Source organism: Anneissia japonica, unplaced genomic scaffold, assembly GCF_011630105.1.
Source record: "Anneissia japonica isolate Jap-2015-1 unplaced genomic scaffold, ASM1163010v1 scaffold287920_len488460_cov166, whole genome shotgun sequence".
Classification (NCBI taxonomy): Eukaryota; Metazoa; Echinodermata; class Crinoidea; order Comatulida; family Comatulidae; genus Anneissia; species Anneissia japonica.
In genome coordinates, this window is record NW_022745460.1 from 403,163 (window position 1) to 427,120 (window position 23,958).

The window sequence follows — 23,958 nt, forward strand, 5'->3', positions numbered from 1 at the left end:
TTTTCTATAGAGATAGTTCTATAGAAATATAATTCTATAGAAAATTGATTCAAGATTTTTTTTCTCTATATAAGACCCATCCATTCTCTATAGAGATAATTCTATAGAAATATAATTCTATAGAAAATTGATGCAAGATTTTTTTTCTATATAAGACCCATCCATTTTCTATAGAGATAGTTCTATAGAAATATAATTCTATAGGAAATTGATCGAAGGTTTTTTCTCTATATAAGACCCCATCCATTCTCTATAGAGATAGTTCTATAGAAATATAATTATATAGAGAATTGCTTAGAAAAATATGTTATAGAAAGAATTCTATTTAAATTCTATACAATTTATAGATTTAATTATATATTTTCTCTTTCGATTTTTTAAATATAGTGTCTATATAATTTTATATTTTTCTTTTAGAAAAATCCTATAGAACTCTCGTTATATTTTCTATTTAATTTTGAACGATTTTGGATAAATTGTTTAGAAAGTCGTTAGAAATTAAACAGATAAAAGTATAGAATGTATAATACAAGTTCTATAAAATTATAAATGGATTTTTATAGAATTAATTTTTTTACATCGTAATTGGGGATTTCTATCAAAATTCTAAACATATGCTATATACGTTTTACAGAACGTGTTGACAGATTTCATAGGAAATAATAGGCCTATGTAAATGCCGTATTGTATTGAATGTTATTTTATAAATTTATGAAAATATTATAAACAACTCTTAAATTTTAAAATTATCTGGATTTTATCAAAATCATCTGCCTGCACTTTATCACAAAACATAAATCCATTTCCCTGATGTTTCTAGCAATCAAAATAGAGCATGAATATGCTAATTAAGTAGCTCTGAACCAAACGACAAACACATCGCGTTTGACGTAAAAAAACGAGAAAACAAAGTTCGAAAGCTTTCTAAAATCAGCCTATTTGTAAGAAGATGAAATGTTTAATCTTGATATTTAGGAACAACATTATTAAATGTTATTTTCCATAGGCCTCTTTTGTATTCTAATTTATATGTTTATAATTTAGCTGACTATGAGAGTCTCACTACGTGCAGAATATGGCGCACTGATATCCCATGTAGGCACAACAAGCGAGTGAGCGCGCCACTAAACAATAAAATAATAGGCTGTACGCGCCCTTTGAATATCAGAGGTACAGGCCAGTACATACGTGTGTAGGAGATGGTCGAATTACAAAACGCATGACCAAGTTTGTTACGATACCATTTCTGTTGATTAATGGATTGAAAACGAACTATATGTACTCGAATTCCGGTATTATGTTTCACACTCATCATTCATATTGTTTTGCAAGGAAGAAAATGAAGGTATCTCAGCCTAGGCAGGCCCTAGCCTAAGCTAGTCTCTATTTTATTATACACTATACTTCACCTCTAGGCCCTAGGCCTAGGCTAGTCATAATACTTAGTCCTAGCCATAAAGTAGTTTTGCATGTTTATTTTATTATATTTTTATAATAAATTTCCCCAAATTTATAATCTATTAATCTAAATATATCTTCTCAGAAGTGCTGCAACGGTAAAAGTTTCTATGTTGATCAAGTTGAAAGATATGGCAGCTGATTTCAAGAACATTGTCAGTGATGATCTGAAGTAATGTCAATAAAATTTTAGCTGATTGTTATAAATAAATACTTCATAACTGGCTGTGCAATACAATTAGAATAAGCAAGAGAAGAGAAAAAGTGGCATTGCCAATCTAGATATTTTATATAAAGACATTTTATTAAAAGAAAGTTTTTTGAAAGTTGGAATTCTGTACATCTATAGAAACCAAAATAAAGTTCTAAAGAAACTCTATACAGTAGATGATTGTTTTGTTCAGGTTCTAAAAATATTCTTTAGAGTTTCTATCAACTTTCTAAAGAACCATATAGAGTTTTAATAGAATTCTATTAAGACATTATTTGAATTCCTATAGATTTTCTACAGAAACTCTATAGGTCAGCTTTTAGAAAGTTACATAGAATCAACCTATAGAAACTCTATAGAATTCTGATTTATTTCTATAAACATTCTATAACTTTATATATGTATTCTTTAGAATGTTTATATTTTTCTATAAAATAATCTCTATGGAAATAATAATAATTCTATAGAATTTTTAACAGAAATTCAAAATTATGTAGACATTTTATAGAAACCTGTGTATTTTTCTATGAAAATTCTATCAACTTTCTATAGATTTTTTTCATAATGGTAATTTTCTATACGTTTTTCTACATAATTCGTCTAACTTTCTATAGAATATATTCTATAAAAGTCGATATAATTATTGAAAATTCTATATAAATTATATATAAAAAACTTCTATAGTAATTGTTGTAGTTCTATAGAAAATAAAAATGTTTCTAAAGAAACTCTATACAATTTTGTTTTTCTATACAAATACTCTAAGTAAATTCTATAAATTTTTCATAGAATTTTTTTTTCTACAAAATTTCTTTAGAGGTTCTAAGAACACTCTATAGAACTCTATCGGAGTTCTTCAGGATTTCTATTTAAACTACATCAAAACATCTTTAGCGACCTTGTAGAAAATCTATTAAAACTCTATAAAGCTGGTTTTGAAAATCATATAGAATTAGCCTATAGAAAAGCTGTAGAAATTGTATAGAATGGTTTCTTTAGAAATTCTATACATTATTTTACTACGGGATATTACATTACAAAAATAAAATTTTAAAAATATTATAGAAGAGTCTTTGGCTAAAACCAGGGAACAGTGAAATACATTCAGCAGATACTGTATAACTCGCTAAGGACTGTTAATCATGTATCCAAAATATTATTTAAAAAAATAAAATTATATTAGGCCATGCCTGTGTTCACAGTTAAACATACTTGTGACAGTACATTATATGTGGGATGGTGTTTTATGACGGGAGGTGGTAGTTTATGTTGCTATAGTATTGTACTCCTCTCATGTACGCTATTTTATTGTTATTTATTGAATTTATGATGTAACAATAAAAAAAAAACACAAAAGAGTGAGTTAAAAAAAAACGACTGAGTTAAAAAAAACAAAACAAAAACGACTGGTTTGAAGTCTAAGAGAAATTTTCTGACGTTGGTGGTAATATTTTCATCACAAAAAAAAACAAAAACAGGACACATCAGCAGGGGCAATTAGACAAGAACAATAGCGAACAATAGGTATTGATTAGCATGCCTTAGTAGTTCGAGATCATTAAATGTAATTTCACTGTTCCCTGCTAAAACATAGTAGCAGGGTTGCCATTTGGTCTTTTTTACAGCAGATTTCTCAAATCTGGCCGTATAAAAATTTGCCTGGCCGTAACGTTTGAAAAGTCACGGCCAAAGTAGGCCTATATTTGGCCTAATTTTTAAAAAGTTTAAATTTTTTTTCCAATATAGGCCTAATATAACGTAGACTTGTTTTTGAATATGTTGTTTTTGTTAGCTTAAATTCTATATTTGATTCTAATCATGTACCTTTGTTTGTACTTGCACTAAACGCTTATTCTAGGCCTGTTACCCGGACCCCTTTAGCCGATTGGACGTAAGAGAGTTTATTTAAAAGATAACAATTACATTTAATAATTTAAATTGTTCGGATGAAATATTATTATTTTATATGAAATTTATCCTCGTTTAAGCTTCATGAAGACAGTTCAATGTAAGTTTTTACCATATATTGTGTGTGTTTGCATATGTTCCATCCTAATGGAGGTTCTATCTCTTTGGAATCTCTTTTGAATATAAATTAAATACCGTACTTTAATTAATTTATTAATTGAATTGTATAGGCCTAGGTGCTGCAGTGTTTTTTTATGTAGAACTCCATTCGGGTCCGATGGCACCTCCAATTTCAAGCAAGCGTTGTGCCAGATACTTCTTCGAAGCTACTCTAGAGTTAGGTTGTATATAGAATTACGGAAGCACCTAAGTGCCATTCGACTTGACGACTTGTCAAGATAATTTATGTTGTCAAGTCGACATAATATACATATCATGTCGACATGGCGAGATAGATTATCTTGACAAGTCGTCAAGTCGAATGGCACTTAGGTGCTTCCGTAGAGAATGGATAATTCTGATAGCAACATTTATTTATTGCTTTAAGTACTGCGACAATAACATTAGAGGCGAATTTAGAATGTTTAGATATAAAGAATTGATAAAGTTGTCATAGGTTTGTTTAACGCCAGGTTGTGTTACCTAACTATAACTTAATTCACCGCGGATTTGCCAATAACAGGCCCTTACATTTTTTGCTCTAGCATAGTTACCAACCTGAGAGATTTGAAATGCGTGAGTGACTACACCATTTGGCTGAGGGGGCGTTATCGAGAGGCGGAGCCCAGCTGGAGTCGAGGGGGCGTGGCCCCAGGCGCTCCGACGATCTGAGCATTAAAACTGTTTTAAAACGATTTCAGGGAGTGTGTCTTGACAATAACGGTGACATAAGCAAAATATTTTTAGTTTCAATGTAATTGAGCACCCGAACTATGTTGACCTAAACATTTCACTGATAAATTTTTAGTAACGTGTCAGTGAAATAAATATTCACATAAATATTAAGTACTCTGTAATGACTCAATTACTGGTACTGGTACTTGTAGCCGTCTGATTTCAGACATTCGGCAGTTACTGACATTATTTTGACATAAAAGACATGCATAGTGATGAGGGACCTGTGTACAAACAATTACCAAAGACAAAAAATATGGAAAACTGAATGCTATTTACAAAATATTCTATTTAATGCTTATGGGTGAAACTTTCTTTGAGAAATTGGCTTCTATTCAGTTTAATTTTTTCTGCATGATTATATATATATATTTTGATATAAAACTAATTTCTTTTAATTTTAAATACATTTCCCCTGAATTCGTGATTATTCGTTATCACGCATAGATTTGTGCTAAATGCGTGACAAATTATGGATCACGCATGTGTTTCTGCAAAATGTGTGTTTTATCCAAAATCACTTTGAAATGCGAGACAGTTGGTAGCTATGCCATAGATCGATTACAATGTACCTTAATATTTAATACATTTAAATCAAATTTAGATCAATCTTAATAATGTGATTTTCAAAAAGCATAGGCGGATTTGGGTGGGGGGGGGTGAAAAAAAAATATTAAAAAAAAAAAAATAAAGAAAAATTGATCGCCCAAACGCACCAGAGGTTATTTTTGGGCGTCTAGAAAACAAAAATTTCTCCAAGATGGTGTAATCTTTTTCGGTCCCGGCCCCTCCCCCTTTCGGACATCTGTGGATTCGCCCCTAAATTGGCCTGCCAGCAACTAAAGAACATTGGCTATTTATAATGATGTAGCTGGGCATGTATGAAAAACAGTGAAAGTTTAACATCATTCTGTGTATATCATTTGAATTTCTTCAATTTCTAACGAATGACCGCTGATTTTCGTGTAATTATGTACCCACTTTTGTCTTCTAATCGGATTAAATTCTGGCCGAGTTTTGGTCGATATCGAAAAAAAGTTTGGCCGAATTTGGCCGTGAGATGGCGTGTTTTTGGCCGTGAAGATTGTCGACTATCTGGCAACCCTGCATAGCAGTTCTTTTCTTTCTGTTTAATAAATAGGTCAGGAAAAAAAGTAGTGATATGGATCCTCAAATTTGTGTCCACATACATATTTTGAGTCATTTAACAGACCATATAAGCAAAGGAATGAGAGTTTAAGTCACTAAAACAAAGACAATAGTATTAATTTTGTTGACATGTTTATCATCGATCTCATAATATTCTTTTATCTGTTCTTTAAATGGTGAATTTTTATTTAATGTTTGTTTAAAAACATAAATCGACGGTTATTGTTACAGTATTTCATTCCAGGACCTTACATCGGATGAAATGATAATTGATGATGTTGTTCAACAAATGGTATTATCAGGGAGTTGTTATAAAACTTCCTGGTATTATTATGTTTCTTACGTGTTAAGTTATAGGCGCCGACGGGTTCAGGAAAATGAAATAAAGATTAGACCTGATGGCGTGAGATTATTTATAATTGTTTAAATACTATTTGTTGCTACTCATTTCTGCAGTAGGCCTACCCACAGAAATGATGATATTATTGACTGGATTACACTGGCGGGTGACAGGGATCCCTATTTTTTATAATACATTTTTGTAGTAAAGATTACCAGAAAATTACATAGATGGCACCGTAGATGTGTTCTCTTCAAATAAACGGCAATTGTATACTAGGCCTACCTAAGTTTGTGTCGTATTACCATGGACCAGGTCCATGGTATAGTATTACCTATTACCGGTACATGGTGTATATATGTTTGTGGGTAGCTGGTCAACTCGGCTACAAGTCAACTCGGCCACAAAAAGTCCGGCTGCAGTCAACTCGGCCACAAGTCAACTCGACCACAAGTCAACTCGGCCACAAGTTATTTATAATATATAACATGTTATATATAGAGTAAAATAATTAAAATGAAATGTAAATATTACTCAGTTTTTGCATCCTTTTTCTTCAATATGATTGAAATGAAGTACACAGTACCGTACGGTATATTTTAGTAAAATTCTGATCATCGCGTCGTGAGATCGTTGTATTCATTTCACCACACTGTAGGCCTACTCTTATTGAACAGAGAAAACCCGCCACTTACAGAATGGAATAAAATCTGACAATAATGTCATTAACAATTTAAGCAATCTTAATAATCTAGTATCAATTATCCACAATAGGAACAATTGGTAAATTGTTGAGTGACAGACATTTCGCTTCAGTCCTTCATTACTTGTCCGACCATTGGGGGGGGGGGGGCCATGTTTGAAACCCGTCAGTGAAAGGATGCATCCAATGACGTGAATCACCGGTGAAAGATGACTTGAACAAATTAGGGAACCAAGGTCGTAGCCAGCATTTGTAAAGGGGGAGGGAGGGGTTAAATTTTTTTTAAAGGGTGAATTTTAGTTTTTTTTTTGTTTTTTTTTTATTTAAAATTGGTTGAAGGGTAAATACTGTATAATGGTAAATTTACAATTTTTCTTATAAACCAGCTGCATTTTCTCCAATGACAGAATTTGTGTTAAAAAATACTAATTTTCATTACCTCGATCATTAGATGCCTAGAAATGTCACTCTAGAATTTGTACATACACTTTCAAAAGGGCAATTCTTAAAAAAGGGGGATTCGTTTGAAAACCTCGAACCCCCATAGTTACGAGCCTGGGAATAATCCAGTGAATAGCAATGAGGTAATGGATTTTTGTTTTTAATTTAAAAAATGATAATCGGTAATGTTATTTGCAAAATAATTTAGATATCCAAAAATGACAGTACTAACACCGAAACAATAACATTTGAAAAACAAAATGGATGAAACAGGTCGAAGAAATTTAAGGGAAAACCCATGACGAAAACTGTAGTAATAAGAATATTCATATTCGTAAAAATGAATACAGCAGTAGGCCTATAGAAATAAAAATTGCCACTGAATACTTATAAAACCGAAAGGTCCGCTGATTAATCTCAGAACAGTATACATACCCCAAGTATTACAATAGGCTACAATTCGACATATAGAGGCCTATGTCATCATCGGTAGCAGGCTGGTTTCCCCCGGACATTTTGCCCAGTGTCATTTTCGACAGAACAATTTCTCCCGCGGACCTTTGCCCCGCACCCCTTTACATCTTCTCATATTTATTTTTAATTATACATTTTTTTAGAATAAATTTACATATTAATTTTTTCATTTTACTTATTGTCATCATAGACATTAAAATTAGTGGAGCTTATGAATTGCCCATAAAAATGTCTCCTTTTAGATAACTAATAACTTACGGAATAGGCCTAATTATAATGATTATTGCAAGAAAATCTTACTGACGTCGTGTGTTCGTCTTCTGTTTACTCACAACATTCTACTTCAACAATAATATTAAACAACAATAACGACAATAAATTAATAATATTTACCTTATTAATACTAATTAGTCATAATTAGTTATGAATATGCAAATACAACAACAATAAAGCAAACAATAATAGCTGCAACGCAATCCCATTGCACGAACATATCGCATCATTACAATAATAACGATAATAATAACGAGAGAACATATCGCATCATTACAATAATAACGAGAGAGCAGCTTAGCTCAGTCGGCTAATCTGGTGGTAGCCACTGTGTGTGCGCTGTATCGTGATCCCCGGTTCAATTCCCATCGCTGCCTCTCCTTGTGTTTCAGCTAGAGGGCTGAAATACAAGTTATAATAGCGCACCGTCTTTCGTATGAGACGTTTAAGTCGTTGGTCCCGTGTGCATTTATGGCCCATGTGCACGTTAAAGAACACAGTACGCTCTTCGGAAAAAAATAGGGGATTGTCTCCCGGTGTACTGTTCAATCACCGTCTTCTAGACTTTCGTGGGCTATCCTTGGTGTTTACACCGAATAAATCCATTCTAATAAAGGTGATAACAACAATATTAATATTAATATTTATTTTAACAATACTAATAGTAATAATACTAAGTAATAATAACGATATTTAAATATCTATTTTAATAATACTAATTAGTGATAATAACGATATTGAAGGTGATAATAGCAATAATAACAACAAAAATAAATTAAAGATGTTTTTTTTTAAATAATAATAATACTAATTATAATAAAGGTGACAACAACAACAATAATAATAATAATATGAGAAAAATACCAATAAAACAACAGTAACAATAATTTTTAAATTACTATTATTAAAATAATAATGCTAAGACTAATAATTAATATTAAAACTAATAAAAACAACAATAATAATAACAACATGAATGACAACAATAATAACAGCAATAATAATAACAATAAGTTATAGTAATACTTAAAGAATTTGTATTTCATACTTCATCATAGAGAAAGAAAATAATTTTCTTTCTCTATGACTATGAATTACCGGTACTCTTCAAAGTGTAGTACGCCATACCAGTAAATAGGCTGCAGTTGACTTATGGCCGAGTTGACTTGTGGCCGAGTTGACTTGCGTAAATGCAATAGAATAGCCTGGTTTCTATTTGTCAGTCTTTTCATAATAGGCCTACGGCATATACACAAGTGCTAGGCCGCCACCATACGCTATTCACGTTCTTTGATCAAATCCATGCACCGCCGTAATTGGTCGCATTAGTCATGACGGTTAATAATAGCATGGAGGAATACCTCCATGATAATAGTAGTGTACCATGCGTTACCAAATGAGAATGTTGCACAGGGAACACACACACAACGGCCGTTGAAATTTATAGTAACCGTGTAGGCCTAGTTTCAACAGCGACAATTTCCGAATAGACCTCATACTCTACCCGTGTCTTAGACCAAAAGACTGTACTGGCTTCTTAAATATGTTTATTCATAGTTTATTATGTTCATATTAACTTATTAAATAGGTTGCTGCACATGTGGAGTTGCTTAAAAAAGAGAAGAAAATCAGTATTGATGTTACTTACAGTTTCAACTGAATTCACAGACAAAGCTTCATTGACCAGACCGAATTATTACTACTTGTACAATATGGTATAATGTTTATATAGTAATGTAGTACACTTAGTCAGTATACAGTAGTCGATGCCTCCGTGGTCAGATGATCGTATGTAGTTCAGTTGCAATGTTCGCATTGGTGTTTTCACCGAATATCCAATCTAATCCATGGAAATTTTATTATGGGTCGTTTAATAGCCAATAGGATTAGAGCATGGTCCTTCATGCCAATCATTTTTTCAGGCCTACGTGATATCCTGTTAGATCTTAAAGCAAATAATGTAGGGTGTCATTTAATTGGCCCTTCTCCAATAGGATACAATCCTTTTTTTTCACTTTTAATGTGATTACAAATTACACTCTCTGTTGAAATAAAAAAAAAATTATCAAAGAAAAAAAAAATGATTGTGATATTAGTCAATACTCAAGGTGAATGACCAACTATCTCAAAATAATTACACACACAAAACATAGGCTTAGCCGAATTGCACTGTGGGCGGAAAGACGACAATTTCGTGAATTTTGGCCACAAAAAAAAATGAAAAAAATAAAAAAATTATTATTATTTTTGTAGGGAAGGGACGTATCAACAACTTATTTTTTTTTAATCCAGAGTAAATATCGACAGTAAAGTTATTATTTCCCCTCAAACTGAAATATGGAATATGTGAGATGAAGCTTTTATGACCTATGATTTTAGTTTTTGCAGTTCTGTTTTTGAATTGTAAAGTATTCTTCCATTAGAAAGCACTCAACATAAGTCAATTGTATAGATACACTCAACTGAATATGTTCCCTACGTACAAAAAAAAAAACAAAAAAAAAAAAACGGTAATGTATTTCTTACTGAAACCGTCATATTCAAAGACTTTTTGTACCAATTACAAAGTTGTTTATATCATTTTTTATAACCATGTCTGTTAAAACTATCGGACTATTTTACTTGGTGCTCATTGTCATTAAAACAATATTTTATTTAAAAATATACTTATTTTCGGGTTTATAATAGGAGACAAATTTTCTTTCTCAGAATTTAACTTGACCCTTTAATTTTGTAGACCTAATTATGTGTCCAGTATAGTACGGTACTATAATTTTTACTATAGGACGCGCGTAAGTGGTAGGTTTTAGTGGCTATAGAGTACATAGCAGTCGTGTCGTCACAACACCAGGTGGCGCCCTTTTTTGTCAACCAGACGTTTACCCTTCATTATGCCTGAATGACTTCATACAGTAGAACCCCTATTAAGGGGACACCTTCGGGACCAAAAAAAGTGTCCCCATTCAGGGGACACTAACCAAAAACATAAAATTTCCCCCTTAATAGGGGTTTGGCATGTTTTCATATAACAACAATCACATTTAAAGCTTTCTATTAGATGGGTGTAGCATGAAATAGAGTAATACAGTATGTTTTTAGAAGCGGTGTTTGATCCATTGACCGAGGTAGTAATGTGAAGCGCATAGAGGCTTTGTGCATGAAGTGCTAAAGAACGACATATTGTTGTTAATATTATTATTATTATTATTATTATTATTATTATTACTTGTCAATGTCATTCTTTCTGCTGAAGATGGTCTGAGAATGCGGATTGAAAGCTACTGGTGAGAAACAATCCTTATTAGCTTAACATACATGAAATTCGAAATAATACTACACTTGAAGCTACATTAAGTTATTTGATAATCTAATAATCTTCGATATAACAAATCGTAAATTCTATTTCGATATTTTATTTTTCAAGGATCTTAATCTTTATGAATAAATGATTAATATAATTATGGGCCGCACTGAGTGACCATGTATATATTATGATTAATTCATTTTTCAAACTTGCTTAATTTTAAATTGGTGTGTATCTGAAATTAATATTTACCTTTTTTATTTAAAAGCTGTACATATATGAAAAAAAGGATCGGATAAATTAATGTTACGTTGAATTGAATTGAATAAAAAGTGTTTACCTATTATTATTATTATTATTATTATTATTATTATTATTATTATTATTATTATTATTATTATTATTATTATTATTATTATATTTTGATATGGATTAGAATCCTATATGAAATACACGAAAAACAAAGAAAAAGAAATCCCCATTGTTAAAGGTCAAAATTGACAAGAATGGTTAATAAAAAGGAACACATGCAGTAGGCCTATAGTGATATTCACTCGGATTCAGGGGGGAAAAATCTGGTTTATTGCTCAAAAAGTGTAAAAATATAAAGTTGAATGAATTTGTCTTATTTTTAGAGTACTGTGGATGTTGTGATACATTGAAAAAAAAAATCAAGTGTCCCTTTAATAGGGGTTATTTGACCATTTGGCACACTCAGAAAGTGTCTCCGTCCCCTTAATAGTGTGTCCCCTTAATACGGGTTGGCTGTAGTGTTAAAAGATATATTTCAACTCGTTTTACGGAAAAGTTTTCCCTTAATAGGGGTGTCCCCTGAATAGGGTTGTCCCAAAGGAGGAGTTCTACAGTAATCTTAATTGTTTAGAAAAGGCTTTCTGGAATAGGCATTTTACCATCAAAATGTACTAAAAACACAAAAGCTCGCATTATATATTAGTTATCGAACACACATTTAATCATCAATTAAAATTTACAAAGAAAAACTAAGATACATCTTAATAATTACGTTAGAAATTGGGATCAATGGTTTATCAGTGGAGAAAATGGCATCCGGTTGAACTAATTTTGAGAGCAGCTTAGCTCAGTCGGCTAATCTGGTGGTAGCCACTGTGTGTGCGCTGAACCGTGGAGATCTCTAGGTCCCCAGTTCAATTCCCATCGCTGCCTCTCCCTGTGTTTCAGCTAGAGGGCTGAAATACAAGTTATAGCGCACCGTCTTTCGGATGAGACGTTTAAGCCGTTGGTCCCGTGTGCATTTATGGCCCATGTGCACGTTAAAGAACACAGTACACTCTCCGGAAAAGAGTAGGGGATTGTCTCCCGGTGTACTGTCCAATCACCACCAGAAGGACCACACTGGGAACAAATCTTCTTCTAGACTTTCGTGGGCTATCCTTGGTGTTTACACCGAATAAATCCAATCCAATCCAGTCGCCAATGGCAACGGAGTAGTATCACGTGGTATCCTGACGTAACACTGTAGTACTCTATATTGTTATTTTTATCGAAACAAATCGCGACCTTCACCTACAGAGGGTAAGCAAGCGAAGCGAGTGCGCCACCTTGTTTTTATAAATTAACTTTAAGTACTCAACGTGATCAGTTAAGAATGGGGAATTGTCAATGTGAAGTGTAGAATTTGTTTCGGCAATGCGGCTAGATTTGCAACGATATATACACAATAATGGCCAGGCCCGTAGCCAGGGGAGGTTTTTATGGTTCGGGCGAACCCCCCTTTTCTAGCGAACCCCTCTGTATCCTAGCGAACCCCCTCAAATTTTTTAATGAGTCACACTCGGACGGAATGTCTGTTTTTAACTTAAACAGCATTAAATCAACATTTAGCACCTAATTCATTATTTGGTCACCCGTTTTTAAATTCTAGCCTGCGATACAAGCCTTCATTCATAGAATATCTCAGCTTCAGAAGTTTGGAGATTTAAATTGAACATTCATCAGATCTTTCTTAAGTATTCTACACGTATAATATCCAGGGGCGGATCCAGAGATGCCCACGGGGGGTGGGGGAAAGGAGGTCCAAAAGTTAGCCCGATCGAGGCAACACTATGCTAGGGGGTCCGACATTTTTGTGTTCTAGATGCCCGAAAATAACATTTGAGGCGTTCTGGGCTATCATTTTTTCTTTCTTTTTTTCTTTCTTTTTTCTTATTTTACCTCCCAAAAGGGGGGGGGGGCAGGCCGCCCCCCCTAAATTCTCCCCTGTTAGTATTATTTTTCAGGTTTTTGTTCACTTAAATTCAATAAGGAAGAGATAGGTATGTTAATAAAATTGAACTACATATCAACCTCTATTGATATTTCATAGAATAGTAATACAAAAATCCCAGTAGTATTTCAATTGTAGAGACATATTTTCTTATTACTAGGAAAGATACTGTTACAGCAATCAAGCCAATGACCCTGGAAAAAACATAAAAACTGCTGCTGAGGAAGACTGACTCCAAAATACAAAAAAAAATGTTCGATGAAGGAAACAAACTGTTACTGTACTGAACCATGAAGTGGAAGCCTAGCATTTTGACTACAAAGCTGGAGTCAAGTTCCAGTCATTAGAATCCCTTCCTTGCTAAATATTCCTTGTGCTATGTCTTTTATGCATTTTACTCATCTTGTACATATGCACCTATTTCTGTCTGTAAACCTTCACATTAATTATTTGTATAAGCAAGCGAGCAACCAAATGGTTGGGGCCAGGCTTTGCCAAGCGCCCCCGGTCAGGGTCAAAAACATTACAATATGGCTATATGAAAGGCTATCTTACGTGAACTTAGCTCGTTTGCTCTCAAATAATAATGTATACATCAAGTGAAATTTCTATGAATTTAAAGAATCAAAATGAACACCATATTGTTTTATAGCAGTTTATTCATTATGCAGAACATTTTAAACCATGATGAAACTATTGTATTTTTGTATCTTAATACGAATTAGGCCCTGAATAACCGGGAACGGGATTGTACTTAACCCATTATGTTGCAACAAGAAAGGTGTGTAGAGAATACTGTGAGATTGTATAAATGCATGCGATTGTCAATGTGTATAGGCCTGTACTGTAAACTAAAACTCCACAATATAAATTAAACATCCATTTCGAGTTAAATTTTGATTTGGATAGCATACCGACACAGTCATGAGAAAGTTGAGGATGCTGCTATTCTAAATGGATATGAATAAACAGTCATCCATGGCCATCACGTAAGATGGACCTTTAACTGCCTAATATAGATTGATTCGTCTGTTGTTATGATGACTGCTAAATATTTCACAAATTCATCAACATAAAGTGATTTTTGCCCTGCTTGCTTCAATGCTAAGCACACCTAGGTTGCTCTGGGGGACCCTGGCCCTCTGTCCCTCTGCCACCCCCTTGGCTACGTCACTGAAAAAGTTTTAAATACAAGAGGGAGGTACCTCAATGACATAGTTAAATTAGTAGCAGAGATTACATATGTTTGTAGGGAGTGAGGGAATAGCTTAAATGACCCACAAATAATGGGAGGCCTGAGGTTGCATAGGGTCCAGCAAAAGCCATTCAGGAAGACCGATTTCCCCCGACGGGAGCATAAGCAGGCATGGCCAAGGGCAGCCCATAACCCCTCAGGGGATTTTTAAAAGATTATTTAATCGCTTTTACATTCTCATATAATTTTTTCTCTCCTTGACGAATTGTGTTTATTTTCTCCCCGCAGGCGTCATCATTGATAGGCCTAGCTCACCATCAGACTATTCAATTGTACTAGCTTTAATTGTACGCCTCTCAAACTTACCCCAATATAAAAAGAAACAACACAAAAGTATAGCCATTGCCAAAACAGTGCATACATAAATAAATGTCTGTAAGGTAAAAGTAAATCAACAAATAAACCGAACACAATTTCAATATTATGATATAATAACATTGGCGTAGCTAGGTGATGGCTGGCCCATGTGCAAGATTAATTATTATTAAATTTAACGAAATTATATTTTTCAACTTCGATCCTCTAAATACTCAACACGCCTGTTTGTGCAGTACAAAAGCGCAAGCGATGATGTCGACTGGTGACGACGACATCATGGCTTGCGCGCGGGTTGAAAAGTTTTGCGCTGTAATGACGTTTTCTAATGTTTGGGTTTCTCAACAAGGCGACAGTTGCTTCACTACAACCAGCGGACCAATAGACATCAGTGATTGAAATGTTACGATGGCAACAGGTTTGTTTGCTAAGATTTTAATGACGATCTTCCGTAAATTATAACAGCCAACTGCGGTACCTGTGTGCAGTATTACTCGGTGTAAACATTCGCAATTATTCAATTAAAAAAAAATATATCCATTTATAGTCCAAATGTTAGCGGGGTAAGTTTATATTAACGTTACACTTTGGTGTACAAAACTTTTTTTTCTAGAGTCATCAACGTATAACGAAATTTCACAAGACGTTTCAACACACTTCTTTTCCTTAACATCATATTCTGATACCCTATAACCACAATGATAAACGTCATAAACGAGGTTGGTGTGCTGGAAATAAATAAATTAGATATGCCTAGGTTTTTAAAATACTGATGATAAAATCAATATAACTCGTAAGAAAATATAGATTGTATTTCTCTATAGAATTATATTTCTATAGGACTATCTCTATAGAAAATGGATAGGATTTACATAGGGAAAAAATGAATCACTTTTCTATAGAATTCTATATAAACTCTTAAACCTCTATAGGCTTTCTACAAAATTCTATAAACCATTTTACTGCAGGAACGTTTGTTGTACTGTGTAAGGAGATACTCACTAATTTCTGCCATTCTTTGTCCAAATAATACCTGAAACATTAATGAAAACATATTTATTACATTTTAATTACAAAGATTTACAAAAAAAGTTTAAATTCAATTCGATTTACTTTGGTTTATGTTGTACCTAAGCCACAGGTGTCTAAATGTTTTAGAGGGAATTACCTCGGTCGTGTCCTGTTTTTTTCAGGCGTGCCCCAGGATCTGCCTGGGTCCTGTGCCTTATTTAGTGTTTGTTTTTGCCCTGCTAATGTTGTTTCTTCCCCTATATACCAATACGCAGATGGCACTGAGTGTTATATAAATAGAAGCAATAACAATGATAAAAATACAATTTCAACAATACAATATACAACAATTATTTTTCTTAATATAACGATTGCACCGCCTACACGTACCCCATCTGCTTCCACCCCAGAATCACCCAGGTCAAATAGACTAGCGAACTCCTCATGTGACCAATTCGGACAAATTATCCTTACAAACGCACCGGTATATAACCAGTTATTTAAATATCTTGGTGTAAATTTTACCTTAAACTTGAAATATCTTGGTGTAAATTTTACCTTAAACTTGAATGGGGGTTGCACATTTCTGACACTAAATCCTAGGCCTCTAAAAAAGTCGTTTGCTACCGTGACCCGTATAGTATATCAAAATTGTACAACGTTTTGTCCGTCCAATAATTGTATACAGTAATATGTTATACCGGCTGGGTTTACCCACCTGAGGTTACAATTGAGGCAATCCGACGCGGAATGGGCGTTGAATATCACGTGATATCCCTTACACACAACGTAACCGTTTTGAATACATATTCGAATACAGTAGAACTTTCGGGACTAAAAAGTGTTGGCCATTGTGTTAAAAGATATCTACTTTCCCATGCCCGAAAACGTGTCACCTTAATGGTGGTGTCTCAAAAGAGGGCCCGGATTCTACTGTAGTTCTGGTTATAGTCTAGCTGTAGATTTGATGATAAATTAAACACAACGGTTACTATAGCTCACAGCCTGACAATGTTGCTATTTTTTTAATTATTATTCTTATTATTATTATTATTATTATTATTATTATTATTATTATTATTATTATTATTATTATTATTATTCGGTTATTCGGTTATTTATATAGCGCCTTTTTTGGGGGATGCTTGCAGGAGCAGGCAACCCCACCAGGTACCCATATTCTTGGGCAAAGAGACAAGCAATGTAAATAAAGTACCTTGCTCAAGGACACAAGTGAAATGTACAGCGAGGGATTGAAACCCTGACCTCGAGGTTGGGAAACCAAATTGTTCCCACTGCACCAAACCAATTCTATTGTAATTGATACATATATGGAAATACAGTACTGTATACAATTTAGTTTGCCTTTTTTCCAAACTGAAGACATGATTTTTTGAATAAATATATATATATACATTTTAATATATATATATATATACATTTTAATATATATATAATGTATATATAATTTATTTTATTTTTAATATATATATATATATATATATATATATATATTAAAATGTGTATATATATATATATATATATATTAAAATGTGTATATATATATATATATATATATAACAAATCACAACTTTTTTCGCATTTAGCACAATTTTCTTCACTTTGTATTGTTATTAATATTAATATCAATTATTACTATCGTCATCATCATCATTGTTATTATTATTATTATTATTATTAGTAGTAGTATTATTAAACAAACATTTAAAGAAACTTGCAAAAGGATAAAACGAAATTGAAGCACAGTATCGCATTTCTGTCTTAAAAGACCTGGCCTGAGATTTATGGATTTAAGATTTTTTAAAATCACGCTTAGGCTTATGTGTTCTATTAGGCCTATGTATAACGTGCACTGATGCATATTTACATGTTTAGAAGTATTTATTTTTAAGTGATCCCAGGAAAGAATTTGTATTGGCTCAAAAATAAGCTTTAAAATTTTAACACTGTGTACAAAGGGGGGGGGGGAGCCGCGGCTCCCCCCCTGAATACGTCCCTGTGGGGGTTGCAAATTTCTGACACTAAATCCTATGCCTCTAGAAAAGTCGTCTGCTCCCGTGACCCGTATAGTCAAAATTGTACAACGTTTTGTCCGTCCAATAATTGTATACAGTAATATGTTATACCGGCTGGGTTTACCCACCTGAGGTTACAATTGAGGCAATCCGACGCGGAATGGGCGTTGAATGTCACGTGATATCCCTTACACACAACGTAACCGTTTTGAATACATATTCGAATACAGTAGAACTTTCGGGACTAAAAAGTGTTGGCCATTGTGTTAAAAGATATTTACTTTCCCATGCCCGAAAACGTGTCACCTTAATGGTGGTGTCTCAAAAGAGGGCCCGGATTCTACTGTAGTTCTGGTTATAGCCTAGCTGTAGATTTAATGATAAATTAAACACAACGGTTACTACAGCTCACAGCCTGACAATGTTGCTATTTTTTTAATTATTATTCTTATTATTCTTATTCTTATTATTATTATTATTATTATTATTATTATTATTATTATTATTATTATTATTATTATTATTATTCGGTGGTTCGGTTCTTTTATATATATATATATATATATATATAATATATATATAATGATAATATTATTATTTTTATTATTATTATTAGTATTATTATTATTACGTTAGCATCAAAGAGCCGCTAGACATTGATTTAATTCACTTTTTGGCAATCCTGTCAGGCCATGAGTGTTTTTTCTTCTCTCTATCATTTTGTGTTTGTCAGTTTTATTGTTTTTGGGACCAAATAAATGAAATGAAAATGAAAAAAAAAAAAAATGAAAACTCCTGCACTTACTGTTGGTACTCATTTTTGTAATAACCACTAGAATGGAGGATTTATAGGGGTGTGTGGAGTGTACAATGTGACGTTTATAATAAAATTACCATATGGAAAGTAGGAGGAGGGGTGGGTTTGAGAGGTGTGTCCCTCTCCCTACGTAAGAAAAAACTAGAAAATTATGACCTTTAGAGTGCATTTAAAGATGTTTTTGTCTTCAAAGGAATAGTGCTGAGCATCTCAAAGATATTTCAATTATAGATATAGACTGCTCACGGCAGCGATTGTTTATTCATATTATTTTTCTAGGCTATGCAGATGCATCTTAATCTCGCACACTAGACAGTGATTTATTTCACTTTTTTGGTGTACAAGAGGCAGGAACCATACTGATCAGCCAAACGCTCAAATAATAAGGAACTGAACAAACTAGACTATAAAGAAAGAAAGAGCAAGTCATCATTTAAAAAAAGTTTAAACTTAAACATTTAGTTAATAAAACAAATATATGGGTTTAAGAAGTACAAAGTATGCACGGAACGTTTTTACAGAGATCTTAAACAGAGCAACATTATACTAAAATGGTAAGAAAGTGCTGGTCATGGAATGTTCGGGAGTTTAAACGTTTTTACAGAGATCTTAAACAGACCAGCATTATACTAAAATTGTAAGAATGTGCAGGTCATGAAATGTACGTTCTTGAGTTGTGAACGTTTTTCCCATGCGCAACGCTTTGTGTACTTTTCACAAAAAATACCAAAAACAGTAGAATATTTATTACTTAATGAAACAGAATCTCCCCCTAAAATATATTGCAATTTATTATTAATCTTTAATGTTGAATACAAACTCCATGTGTCATAATCGTGACAAAATATGTGTTTATTTTTTAGAATGTTTTGACTCTTCTATTCTAATTTTATGATTGGTCTCATTCATAATGCTTATCCCAGTGTTTAGACCTATAATGATATAGTCTCACTGGTAAGTTAACACAAAGAGGGGGATAGATATTTTTACTATCCTTTTTACTATCCTTTAGGTTGCAGGAGTAATATAAAATTACGATTGTATTTATATGTATTCGGTTGATGAAGCCTTAAGATATTTAGCTTAGCAATAACTTACAATTTATAATCAACATTATTCGATGTAGACTTTAGGAACTTTGACTTGATGTGGCAATCATGTCAACTGCTGAATAAATATACCACAATCATTTTTTCTTTCATTCATTATATTATATTTATTTCTACTTATTCTTAAATAATATTACAATAACAGTGAAAAAATATTGTATCCTATTAGACGCGACCATTATAACATTTCCATTCGACCCATCATAGAATCTCCATGCGATTGTAACAATCAGCTCTTTCGTCGTACCTTGTACGTAGGCCTATGCATTGACAATCCCATAAAAATAACCACAGAAAATGACGACACAACCTAGGGCCTACTATACAAGCCAAGTACTAGAGCAAGGGTATTCCACATGTATTGTGTCAAAAAATACGACGCCGTACGCTGAAGGGTTAAGTTAGGGTTAACATTATCGAAATATCGTACAGTACTCATGCTTTACCGACACATAAAAGATAGCCACACACTGGCGGCAGTAGTAGAAGGGCCTAGCCAAGCTAGTGGGGGAGGGGGATGAATACAAATAAATAAAATAATATTAAAAATAATATTATTATTATTAATATTAATAACAATAATGGTAAAAATGCGATTTGGCTCAGTGGTTTTAAATTCTGGTTGTTGAACTTGTAGTCAGCAGGAGTACAAACCAAATTGAAACGGTGTCCAAGATACCCCAAATTCCATTGTTGAGAAGATGTCAAGTGGCTAAGGCTATGTTTCAACCATAGGTGTAAGCATTTTTATGGAATATAAATAAATTGTAGTCAGTTTTAAGCTTCTAATAAAAAAACAAAAAAAAAAACAAAAAAACCTAACAACATGGATGGATGGATGCCCATGGATGGCAAAAACAAGCAAGGGAGAACAACGTAAAAGCTTAAGAGATGAAAAATATAAATAAACATCAGATTTATTTTTTATAAATTTATTTCAATATACACTTGGTTAGTATTTATTCCGTCATTACTTTGAATAATATTGTTTTTTGGCAAGCTTGGCATCATTCTATTGTGGTGCCTAGGCCTACGCGAGGTCTCAGGCATAGGATCTTCATAAGAGACTGTTTAGTTGAGTTTGAGGCCTATTCTATTTTAGGTATTAATGAAAAAAAAATCCGACCGACCGACAATCTCGATTTTTTCAATTTAAGGGCAACACAATTTTTTTTTTTGGCCTAATCATAGGCGTATTTAATTTATTTTTCTAGAGACATGGTAGGCAACAAAGGGGAGTATAGTCCATTATCCATTTTAACCACGGATTCTAGTAATTATGTAACCGTTTTCCTTTGACCATTTGATAATATTTGAGTTTGTTGTTCTTTTAGGTAACATACAGGATGATGTCTCAACTGCCTTCTAGCAGAAATCCAGAGTTTCATTGACACCAGTGGAAATAATCCGCTAGACAACGACGTCATCTCTGACCGGTGTTTACTCTGTAACCATCCGGGATCACTCTACCAATCAGGCTGAGGTGAATATGTTCCTATGAAGTTCCAAAGCAAAATGCTTTGCAGGAGGTATCCATGTACGAAAGCCTATTCGTGCCACTTAAGTATATACAACCATAAAAATGTAATCCGAAATTTCGGATTAGTAATCCGAAATAAAGGATTACTAATCCGTTATTTCGAATTAGTAACTCGTTATTTCGGATTAATAATCCGTTATTTCGAATTAGTAATTCGTTATTTCGAATTAGTAATCCGTTATTTCGGATTACCAATCCGAAATTTCGAATTAACTAATTCGTTATTTCGAATTAGTAATTCGTTATTTCGGATTACTAATCCGAAATTTCGAATTAGTAATTCGTTATTTCGAGTTAGTAATCCAAAGTTTGTTTTAGTTGGTCTTAGTTGGGGTTTATCGATCGTTATTGTAATAAATATTCTAATTAAAAGAAAGAAAGCTGTATGCCTATATATATTTTCATTCCCAGTGATTCATACTACATAATGTTTAATGAAATAAATGATAATACTTAGTCCAGTTAAACTGAATATTGAAGGAATTGACATTTTTCAACCCAATCACACAATTAAAAATGTATTTAATATTTACTATTGGCAAAAATGGACATGTTTGTGTACGTGTGTGTATATATTAAATATTTATATATTTGTAAGAAATATGAATTGAAGGAGGTAATATTATTTTTGCAACCATTAGACAGTCAAACACCTATTAATACATTGGCCATTGGCAGAAATATACGATGCTTTCCGTTCCTTGACACAGGGACTAAGGACATTTATTTGTTCTTTTTACACAATGGCCTCTGACCCATAAAAATATAGGTTAACATAAGTTTAAATGAAAAATATAAAATTTTAGATAAATCAATAATACTATTAGGAGCACCGGTGGATATTAAACGACGGACTTCCTAATATCAGAATAAAATGGGCAGATCAGTTTAAAATTGTATGCATCTTCAACTAAATTTACGGAGCAAAATTTGCATTTTCAATTATTTCGATCCGATTTGATCTATCTACCAGTTTCGACTTCAAGTTCGATGATACCTATAGAGGAAGCTTAGTCAGATTCCGTCTATATTTCAAGTTTCAAAATGTAATAAATAAGTATCAAAGTTAAAGTTGATTTTAAAAGTAATATAGTATTTAAGTTTTGAATGTGAAGCAATTTTCCTTTGCAGTCGTTGAGGTTCAATGCCGGTAAAGTATTTTCTGAAATTAATTCGTCATCATTAGTAGCATTCTGTGTGTACCAAATATGCCCAAATCCAATAGAAAATAAAATGTGCTTGATATAATAAGCCCAACATTTACAATTTTAATTTGTTTTTCTAAGCTAAAAAATTTAGAAATAAAGCTACAATTTTCTGCATTAAGTAAAGTAACCAACCGCAAAATACTTTCTAAACAATACACTGAGAGAGGGACTCTCCCACATTCTGCATTGACTGCAACAGTTGGCGCCGAATTACCAATTCTCAAAATATATCTACTGAATTTAGTTTGGAATTTTTCGATAGTCGGTATATCATTGACGCCCCAGCTTTAACTGCCGTACGTAAAAGTTTGATCTCAAAAATGTGGCTCCAAATATTTACCGGTAGGTTGTTAAATCTTTTATGGATTAAGGATTCCAGGGTGGAGTAAACCTTTGTTTGCTTGAGTATAATTAGTATCTATTGCCGTTGACCAAGCACCACCCGAATTAAATACAACACCAAGATATTTGTAGAACTTTACAATTTGTAACTGCGCATCCTTGTACTATATTTAATTTGTTTTTTTAATTTACCCCACCCCCTTTTAAAGACAATAATATTACTTTTTTTCAATGCTAACCGTGAGTTCCTACTCGTCACAATAATTAGCCAATTTATTCAAATTACATTGTAATCTATATTCAATATTCAATAAGAATAAGATCAACAGCATAGGCCTATAATAAATGATTGATTCTCATATCACCAATTTGAATTTTATTTCTGTTTTCAGTAAGATTTAAAAGTTTGCTGAGGTCGTTAATAAAAAGGTTAAACAGAAAACCTTGTTGTACACCTATTAAAAGGTTGAATTCTTTGCTGATGGTATTGCCAATTTTCACGTGGGCATTGAGTTCGCTGTACATTGAAATGATAATGTCTAATATATTTCCCTTCAAACCAGCTTTTTTTCACTTATATAAAAGAAAGGTGGTCAATGGAATTAAACGCCCGTTTTAAGTCAATAAATGCAACAAAACTATATCGCGCTTTTTGGATAAATATTTGTTCGTGATGGCATTTAAAATAAAAACGTTGTCGGTGGCTCGAAAGCCCTTTCTAAATCCAGCTTGTTCTTGATAAAATAAATTAACATCAGTCTTCAGCCCAAATAAAAAGTCAGGAATTTATAATGTAGTGGACAATTTTATTTAATGCAAGAATCAAAGCTTTACCTCTATTATTATTCATGTTATTTTTATCACCCTCTTTGAAGAGTGGAACAAAAAGGCATTACCCATTGTTTTGGAAAAATGCTGGAATTTG

The 23,958-nt window shown here is 32.9% G+C and overlaps 1 protein-coding gene across 2 annotated transcripts in view; it reads right to left on the bottom strand.

Annotated features, from left to right (window-relative positions):
* Positions 1-9,647, bottom strand: part of LOC117119971 (glycine-rich protein 23-like) — a 12,781-nt gene extending 3,134 nt beyond the window's left edge. For both annotated transcript variants that reach the window (XM_033264957.1, XM_033264956.1), the window contains exon 1: positions 9,500-9,647. The gene's annotated coding sequence lies outside the window, so the exon portion shown is untranslated. The remainder of the gene's footprint in view (positions 1-9,499) is intronic.
* Between the last annotated feature and the right edge of the window lie 14,311 nt (positions 9,648-23,958).